This window comes from Gekko japonicus, unplaced genomic scaffold (assembly GCF_001447785.1).
Source record: "Gekko japonicus isolate JY-2015 unplaced genomic scaffold, Gekko_japonicus_V1.1 scaffold2363, whole genome shotgun sequence".
Taxonomy (NCBI): domain Eukaryota; kingdom Metazoa; phylum Chordata; class Lepidosauria; order Squamata; family Gekkonidae; genus Gekko; species Gekko japonicus.
Window position 1 is genome coordinate 117,707 of NW_015163158.1, and position 9,409 is coordinate 127,115.

The following is a 9,409-nucleotide window of genomic DNA, read 5'->3' on the forward strand; positions in this document are numbered from 1 at the left end:
AATAACAACCCCCCCCCCCCCCCGCGCCCCAACAGGCAGGCAGGGTCTCCTGTATGCCAAGGGCAGCAGAGAAGGCCATTAGGAGGAAGGAGGAGAGGCCGGACCTTTCTCTACATGGAACAGACCTTTTAGAACTATTTAATCCCAAATCCCCCCCCTCAAAAATACTCACTCGACAGCCACATTTCTCTCTTCCAGGACTGAAAAGCTTATTCTCCCCCATGACTTAGTAAGGTAAAGGTAAAGGTTCCCTTGCTCGAAAGCCAGTCGAGTCCGACTCCAGGGTTAAGGCGCACGGAACGCTGTGACCTTCCCACCGAAGTGGTCCCTATTTATCTACTTGCAATTTCTTGCTTTCGAACTGCTAGGTTGGCAGGAGCTGGAACTAGAGACGGGAGCTCACTCCATCATGCGGCACACTCGGGTCTCGAACTGCTGAACTACCGACCTTCCACAGGCTGCTGTTCAGCTTCTCAACCACTTGAGCCACCGCAGCTCCATCCCCCCATGACTTACTTGTGAGTAAACCTTCCCGAGATCCGGCTCCAACAAGGCTCTTTTCTCTCCTGTTGCAGATCTGAAGCCCTCCCGAGTCTCTGGCCGCTCAATCGCAAAGCCTCCCAACCAGGAAAAGACCTTTTCCTCCCTCTCTCAGGCCCCCACCCCTTGCTCGGCCTCTCTAGGAAGCACCTCGCTCACCTTAACCCTCTCAGTGCTGCAGACGACTGAATGAGAAAAGCCCTCTCCTCCCTACAAGGCGCTGCGCCCAGACCCAGACGGACGGGACGGACTTCAGCCAGGCTGCCGTCCTGAGCGGCGACGCCCTCCGGTGCAGCTCGAGGGGGCACCTCGCGAGTAACTCTGCACGGGGGACCCCAGGCTGTTCAGCCCTTTCGGCAAATGGGGGGGGGGGTGGAGGCAAACTGCTGACCCCCCCCCCCCCCCCCCCTCTCCCACCGGGAGCAGGTCGACCCAGGCTCCTCCGAGTCAGTGGGGCTTCCTCCCAGGAAAGCGGTTTTTAGGATTGCACGGGAAATGCTTCTTCCTGCCCCCTCTTTCTCCAAACCAGCCTGCCGGGGAGCCTCCCCCCTCTCCCTTCCCGGGAGGAGGGAAGGGGGTTCAGTTGGGAGTCTCCCCTGTCGGAGAGGGTCGCCACCTCCTGCTCGGGAAATTCCTGGAGATTTGGCACCTTTCTCTTCCCTCGGAGGTTTTGGGGGAGATCCAAAGAACTGTTTTTGGGGGGGGGGTCTAAGGAAGGACACTCCTGGCCTCATTGGACAACTTTAGGCGGGGCGTTCTCTGTGGGCGGCGGGGTGGGGGGGAGGCAAAAAATCCAAATCCCCTCTCCCTCCCTGGAACTGCACAATGCAAATAACACATATTAAGGAACGGAGTCAAAAGTATGCAACTAAACAAGAAGGGTATAGTTGAACCCAGAGGTCATTTTTTGGGGGATTGCAGTTCCCCCAGGTGAGGTGTGGGGGGCGGGGCACACAACGAAGCCCTGCCCCCTGCTTCCGGCCGCCCTGCTTCTGGCCCTCATTCAGCCAGGATGAGGCAGGAGAAGAGGGAGGGCAAGTTGCTTCCTCCCCGCCTCTCCCCACCCCTGCCTGCCTGGGGCCAGGGAGGGCCTTGGCGGGGCTTCCTCTCACTCCCGCCTGCCTTGCAGGTCCACGCCGGGCCTTATGATGTCAGGGTGTGTGGCATATGCTAATGAGTTATGCTAATGAGTTCCCCTAGCTCTTTTTCTACGAAACAACCCCTGTGCACAGATTACCAACGTTTACTTGCAGTAATACAAAGCAGGCTTGAAACAAGATCTGTGCATGCCTTTCCCTCGCCTTATGGTGCAGCTTCTTCCTGAGCCAGGCTGAACTGCTAGGCTGCTGGGAACAACCAGCCCACTTTCAGGGAAGCTACAACACTGAGCATGCTCCACTCTAAGGTCAGTATTGAGTACTTCAACCCACTGGCTTATGATTCTGTCACTAAAATAGCCTTATTTTAATAAACACTTTAAAAACTCCATTAATTTTTGTTGAAAAATTTACTCATTTAAAAAAAGTTGCTTCAGGGGCCCCCTGGGATTGGGGGCTCTGAAGCTTAAGCTTCATTAGTTTCACAGTAGATCCGCCTCTGGTAGTAGCTGTGACTCGTAAACAAGCAGTGCTACCGGACAGCAGAACAGAGATAGAGGAAACAAACCAGGAACAAAGAAAGTCAAAAACAAAACAGATAAACGAAATAGGAGATAAACGAGAGGTGGAATAATGTAAAACAGAATAAAAGAGTGGTGGAATGATGTAAAACAAAATAAAAATAGACTATAAATAGGGATTAAAAGAGGTACATAAGAACATAAGAGAAGCCAATGTTGCGTCAGGCCATCAGGAGGTCCAGCAGTGGGGCCAGGACACTAGAAGTCCTCCCACTCTTGCCCCCCCAAGCACCAAGAAGACAGAGCATCACTTGCCTCAGTCAGGGAGTTCCTATCTATACCTTGTGGCTAATTGCCACTGATGGACCTCTGCTGCTCCATATGTTTATCTAATTCCCTCTTGAAGCCGTCCATACTTAGTCGCCACCACCTCCTGTGGCAGTGAAGTGGTTAAGTGTGTGGACTCTAATCTGGAAGAACCGGGTTTGATTCCCCACTCCTCCACTTGCACCTGCCAGATGACCTTAGGCAAGCCATAGTTCTGTCGGGGGTGTTCTTGAAAAGAGCAGTTTGTCAGAGCTCTCTCAGCCCCACCTACCTCACAGGGTGTCTGTTGTGGGGAGGGGAAGGGAAAGGAGTTTGTAAGCTGCTCTGAGATGCCTTTGGGTAGTGAAGGGCGGGGTATAAATCCAATCTCCTCTTCTTCTTTTAAAACAGCATCTTTGTGTGACTCTCCCCCGCCCACTTAACAAGGGAGGGAAACAAGAAAAGGGAGCTGCTGCCCCCGGAAGGCTACAAAAGTTAGCCAAGTTTAAAAAGATGCAAATAAGACAAAAACTTCAGAGAACAGAATGGAAGCAAAGCAAAGCAAACATACCTATCCCCAAGGGGGCTTAAGAAAGAAAAGACAGAAATAAAGTAAAAAAAGAAGCTCCAACAGCAGAACATTGCCTCGAGTCCGCTGAAAACCGGAACTCTCCCTAGTATTGGAATGGAAGCTAAAATCCTGTAAAATCTCTCATCATAAAGCACTGTTCATGTCCACGCGCCCCATAGACTTTGGGCCCCCCAACTGCCAGTCAGAACAGGGTCTCTTCGTCCCGCCCCTCCTGGACAGCCAAGATGCTCTGCCGGCCGCAGTGTTTGCAGGTCGAGCCCCACAGGAGACAGCACCGGCTTCTTCCCGCTGCTGCTCCCACAAAGAGTCCTTTGCTCGCCGCTGCTCCACCATGACGTGCGGTGCTCGCTCGCTTGAACGGGCCGTGGGGAGAGGGACGAGGCCGGGCACCTTGGCCTGCCAGGCCCTCAAGTGGGTGGGTGGGGGAGGAATGAGCCCGGCCAGACTGGCCTGCTACCCCCTCGAGCACGTGGCAGGGGGGAGGTGCAACGTCGGCCAGCTTCCCTGCCAGCATCTTGCACAGGCTGTGGGGAGAGGGAGGACCCTGCCCAGATTGGCCCGCCGCCCCCTCAAGCGGCCGAGGGGGAAGAATGAGCCTGGTCCAATTGGCCCGCTGCCACCCCCGAGCACACACCAGGGGGAGGGACGAGGCCGGCCATCTTGGCCCGCCGGGACCTCGGGCGGGCGGGATGAACGAGCCCCGCCAGCTTCGCCTACCAATGCCTTGAGCATGTGGAGGGGGGGTGCCAGGCCGGCCAGCTTGGCCCGCCGCCCTCTCGAGCGCACAGCAGGGGGAGGAATGAGGCTGGCCGCCTTGGCTTGCCGGGCCCTCGGGTGGTGGTGGCCCTTGTTCCGGCAGCCTTGGCCCACCGGGGACTCAGGCAGCGGGGGGGGGGGAGGAGGCGCAAAGGAGATGGGGCCCCGTGGCCGACCGGCCAGGCTAGCGTTCGTTGTCTTTAGTGCTACAATGGGCCTGATTCCTAGTTTACTATAAAGAAATAACGGAATTAAATGGAATAGAAACAGAATAAAAATGGGGGGAAGTGAAATGTAATATAAATAGGGATTAAAAGGTAAACCAGCAATAGAAGGGACAGAGATAAAAACTTAAAAACTTCAGCAAGTATAAAGATAAAACAGGGAACAGCAGAGAAACAAAGCAAAGAAAGAAAATATAACCCCCATCCAACGGTAGCTTTAAGGGGGGAAAACTAAAACTAAAACAGAGGCCTCGAAAGCTGAGCCCAGCCTTGAGTGTCTGCTATCTCACACCGGAAACTGGAACACAACCTCCTTGGTCCCCATATTTCTGTCTAACATATTTTCCTCTAGTAAATAACATATTGTTCTTTTAGTCATTGCTCAAGATCACCTGATCATAGAAGCTCTGAAAAGGAAAGTAAGCAAGTAAGATAGATCTGTTAGCCTGAAAATGTGACAGGCTAAAGGGCATGCTGATTCTGTGAACTTTGGCAGATCATGAGAGAGAAGGCAGGAAGGGTTGCATCGGTGCTTAGTTCTTGTGGCCCTTTTTCACATGCCCAGGGAAATGCCTGTCACCACTTTGGGGTCAGGAAGCAATTTTTCTCCAGGTCAGTTTGGCTAGGGATCCTAGAGGTTTTTTGTCATCTTCTGGGCATGGAATTGTCAATATTATGCGGTGTCGGCCCACAGCAGACCAAACATGGGTGCAATGGTATCCAATAAAGACTGGAGTCTCTCAGGCTTATGTACAAATAATATACAGTTTATTATACAAGCCTCTCACCAAATCTTTACACAGAGTGACGTAATGCTCCGCTGCGCTCGCATTCCAAGAAGGAATGAACAGTTCTGTACAGCACTGAATATATACAACCACTGGCCAATCACAGCCAGTGCTGAGTCACTGTGACTCAGTGCTAATTAGCTCCAGCAGTAGCCAGCCAGAACCGGTCAGAGCCAGCTCTAATGACACTTAGAGCTGTCAGCTCCTGTCAGTTAGATGCCTCAGATCTACAGCATGACTTAACATTACATAGAATACTGACACTCCCCCTTTAAGTCATAGCTGCCATACCAAGTTTGTGCTTCAGCACTTCAAACTTTCTGTATGCTAATTTACTGCTCACCCTCTACCTATATGTATGGACTGGTAATTTCCATATCATTGTATCTAAAGAAGTGTGCATGCACACAAAAGTTTATACCTTGAATAAAACTTTGTTGGTCTTAAAGGTGCCACTGGACTCAAACTTTGGTCTAATGTAGCAGTGGTAAGCTTTGCCAGAAGTAGACAAAATTTTCCTATGTAGCTCTTAGCCATCCAAAGAATTTAGTTATGGTTGGTTAGGGGGGTTGATCCTATGAAGTCTAACAATTATCACATATATAAGCAGAAAGTATTTGTTAATTTCCAGCAAGAAGTTCTGAAATTGCTCTGTCCGTATTCAGCAAGAAGATGTCATTCAAATGTAGTTCAGAAGTCCATAGTATATTGGCATGGATGAAGGTGTAGTTTTCTAAAAGAAAACTTTTACATTCTACCTTTCCTAAGGGAAGCCCAACATAGCTTATAAAAAATCTTGTTACATCATAATACACATGAACAATAGCCCAGACATACCAACAAACTTTTCACCCCAAAATCCTTTAGAAGTCAAAATTTTAACGTCCAAGTACTACTGAGAGGAAAGGAATGCAGGCATCACAGAGCACAGAGATGACAGAAACAGGTTAAATGGAGAGATGAGCAAAACGGTTGAAAGACATTTGCTGTTTTGTGGGCTAATGGACCCTTTGCTAAGGGGAAATATGTAAATATAGAATAACATAACAAAGATTGTATCAAATGACCACTTTCCACTTTTTTATGCTAAAATCAGTACACCAGCTTTTGATATCAAGTATCTGCAGTTTGCAGTAAACACCCTAATACTTAACTAAAAATGCTCATATTTAACATCAATCCTGTAAAAAATATAAGAACCTAAAAACCACCTGTCTCCCTTTCATTTTTTTCCAGATCCATTAAAGTATAGAACTTCTCCTGACAAGAATCTTGTAGAACATCACAGGCTAAAAGCAAAGAAGCAGTCCCCAAAATAATCTTCTCGGTCCTCACAGAATCATCGGAGCCACCATAATACGGTTCCTCCCTGCAGTCCTTTCCCAATTCAGAAAGCTACCATGACTCATGGTAACAAAAACTGCTGAAAAAATCCAGAAGAATCGACAAGGATCCATTCGCTGTGGCTATCTCACAGAATAGCTAATGTCAGAAGTGAGACAGATAAGAATCCAGAAAATCAGCTTCATCCAATAAAACAGAGTTGAAAGACTACCACACACTTGATTAGCTTGCCCAAGAATGTAACACTGGATACAGTTCTAATCGTTACAATTAAATGAGGTCAAGGGAGGGACTCTTCAAAACTGAATTTACCACAATCTTTTGGTGAGATTAACTATCTCTCAATGAGGCATTCACAACCACTGCTATCCAAGTAATCATATCCCTTCTGGCAACGTTCACCAGGCCAAAAGGGCAAGAGTGGACACTAATAGTGGACTGTCCAACACCACTGAGATTCTTGCCTACATTCTCAGTTTACGTAAACTGAAAAGTATATAACAAAATCTGAGAAAAAGTTAGTCTGGGGAAAACCGGTAAAACCTCTTAATCTAATATGGCATCCTAGGTGGACCAGATGTGAGCAATCTCATTAGGAAATGTTTTGCAAAAAGCTCACAGTGGGCCATCAAGTAAACTCCTCTTCCGAGCCAATCTGGACCTCTAAACCTTTAACTATCCCACAGTACAACACTGAGTAGACACAATGGTAGCACAGAAATAACCTTGTTTTCCTGCTGTCATCCATGTTTTAACATGGGTTCTAGCTGGCGGTCAAATTAAATACAAGTCTTTCATCTTTGACTCTTGAAAACTTATACCACCAAAACCTTGGTGGTCTCTAAAGTCCTACTGGACTCAAATTTAACTGTTCTATTGCAGACCAACATGGCTACCCTCTGAAAAAGTCTTTCACCAGTGACACTTCAGTTGACATCCCAAGCATTTCATTGCCTCCAGCTTCTCGGTGAACTAAGGGGCAGTCAGGTGGGTAGTCGTGTTGGTCTGAAGTCGCAGAATAAAGTTTGTCCAGTAGCACCTTTAAGACTAACAATGTTTTATTCAAGGTATAAGTTTTCGTGTGCATGCACATGAAAGCTAATACCCAGAATAAAACTTTGTTGGTCTTAAAGGTGCCGCTGGATTCAAACTTTGTTAAGGGGAAGAGTGTATGCAAATTTGCATGAGAGGACCTAACTGTGTCAATGAGAAGGATCCTCTGTGGGCTCAGCCAGCACGTCACCATTGCCTAGGGCGCTGTCAAACTCCATGAGCTGAGTGTCTTTGCTCCCAGCTGCTGTCTCAACCGGCCATGTCCACACAGCCTGCCCTGTAATAGTCAATCCAGAGCATGTTTACTATGCAAAATGCAGCACTGCCCCGTAACATATTGGGTTTTGCACAAACAGACAATAGCAACAGATAATAAGATTAAAAAAACAAAAATATCTGGACATCGCCTATTCTGTTCTAATTTTACATGAGTTAAGTCAGGATTGAAAAATGCTTAAGAGTAAGTATAGATACACCAACTGCTATTTCCCCCTTCTCAGTTCGCTGAATATTTCTGTACAGTTACTGGACAGGGATTCAGAACAGCAATAGTCTTTCAGCACCACAGTAAAACCAAGGGATCTCTTGTTTTACTGAACACACAAGACACACTATAAGTAGAATGATTTTCTGATTCTGTATAAATGTGAATCAATGTAGAATGGAGGACTGGAAATATATGGCACAGCCAGCACGGGGGCGGGGGGAGGACGGGACAGATGTTTCTTTGGCTTACAAACTTGCCTCTTACTTTGAAATCACCTTGCAAGCACAACAAAGTGAGCAGGCCGACAGTTAAGATGCATGTGCTAGAAAAGCTGGAAGATTTTTTTCTTACACTGAGAAAGACACATTTGCTCATCACCTCCTCAGGTTTATTGGTCGATATTACGCGGTGTCGGCCCACAGCAGACCAAACATGGGTGCAATGGTATCCAATAAAGATAGGAGTCTCTCAGGCTTATGTACAAATAATATACAGTTTATTATACAAGCCTCTCACCAAATCTTTACACAGAGTGACGTAATGCTCCGCTGCGCTCGCATTCCAAGAAGGAATGAACAGTTCTGTACAGCACTGAATATATACAACCACTGGCCAATCACAGCCAGTGCTGAGTCACTGTGACTCAGTGCTAATTAGGTCTAGCAATAGCCAGCTAGAACCAGTCAGAGCCAGCTCTCATGACACTTAGAGCTGTCAGCTCCTGTCAGTTAGATGCCTCAGATCTACAGCATGACTTAACTATACATAGAATACTGACAGGAATAGGGGTCACTGTGGGTGTGGAGGGGGAGGTATCTGTGAATTTCCTGTATTGTACAGGGAGTTGGACTAGATGACCCTGGAGGTCCCTTCCAACTCTATGATTCTATGATGATCTAAAGAGCTTCCAGGTCTACTGTGCATATGAAACCAGGTCTACCAAGTTGTAACCCAACACTCTGGCTCTTCAACTTAACTATTCCACATCATAAATGGGGGCAAACAGGGTCGGGTTCATTCATGAAGATGAGTCATGGGCCAAGGTGTGAGTCTCAAGCACCTGCAAGAGGAATTTTTAAGAATTTTGAACACAATTGAAAAAGACAGGCCACACTAATCTTTTTTTTTTATTTAATTTTTTTTATTTTTCAATGAACAATTAAAACAAGTTAGCATAACATTTTGCATCAAATAGGCATGTCTCCAAAAATTTTATAACATATGTAAACAATTGTTATTCAACCTTTCGAGTAACCTACAAGCATTCCGCTGTAATCCTTTTGTAGAATAAGAACAGTAAACATGCCACACTAATCTTTGACACATTTAATGAAGCCCAACTCATAAAAACCTCCACAAAGCACTGAAAACACAAAGTCTCTTTAATGAGCTATGACCCTTCCTTAGTTCAGTTTCGTTTTCTCTGCTTCATAAAGAAACACTTAATCCAGAGTTGCCAACTCCATGGAGGAAAAAAGAGTGGTATTCCTTTAACACCATGTGAAATGGTGGGATGTATTTGAAGGCTTCAAGCATGGCTAAAGCTCTTTCCATACTCTGAGCATTTTTAACATTTCTTCCTGATTAGGGTAAGATTTCTGTGTAGATTCAAGTTATCTACAAGAGTTTATATAAATGCTTTATATGGTCTGCAGATATTTTTAGATGTGAAATAAGAGAAAAGCTCTTTTAACAGGCTAA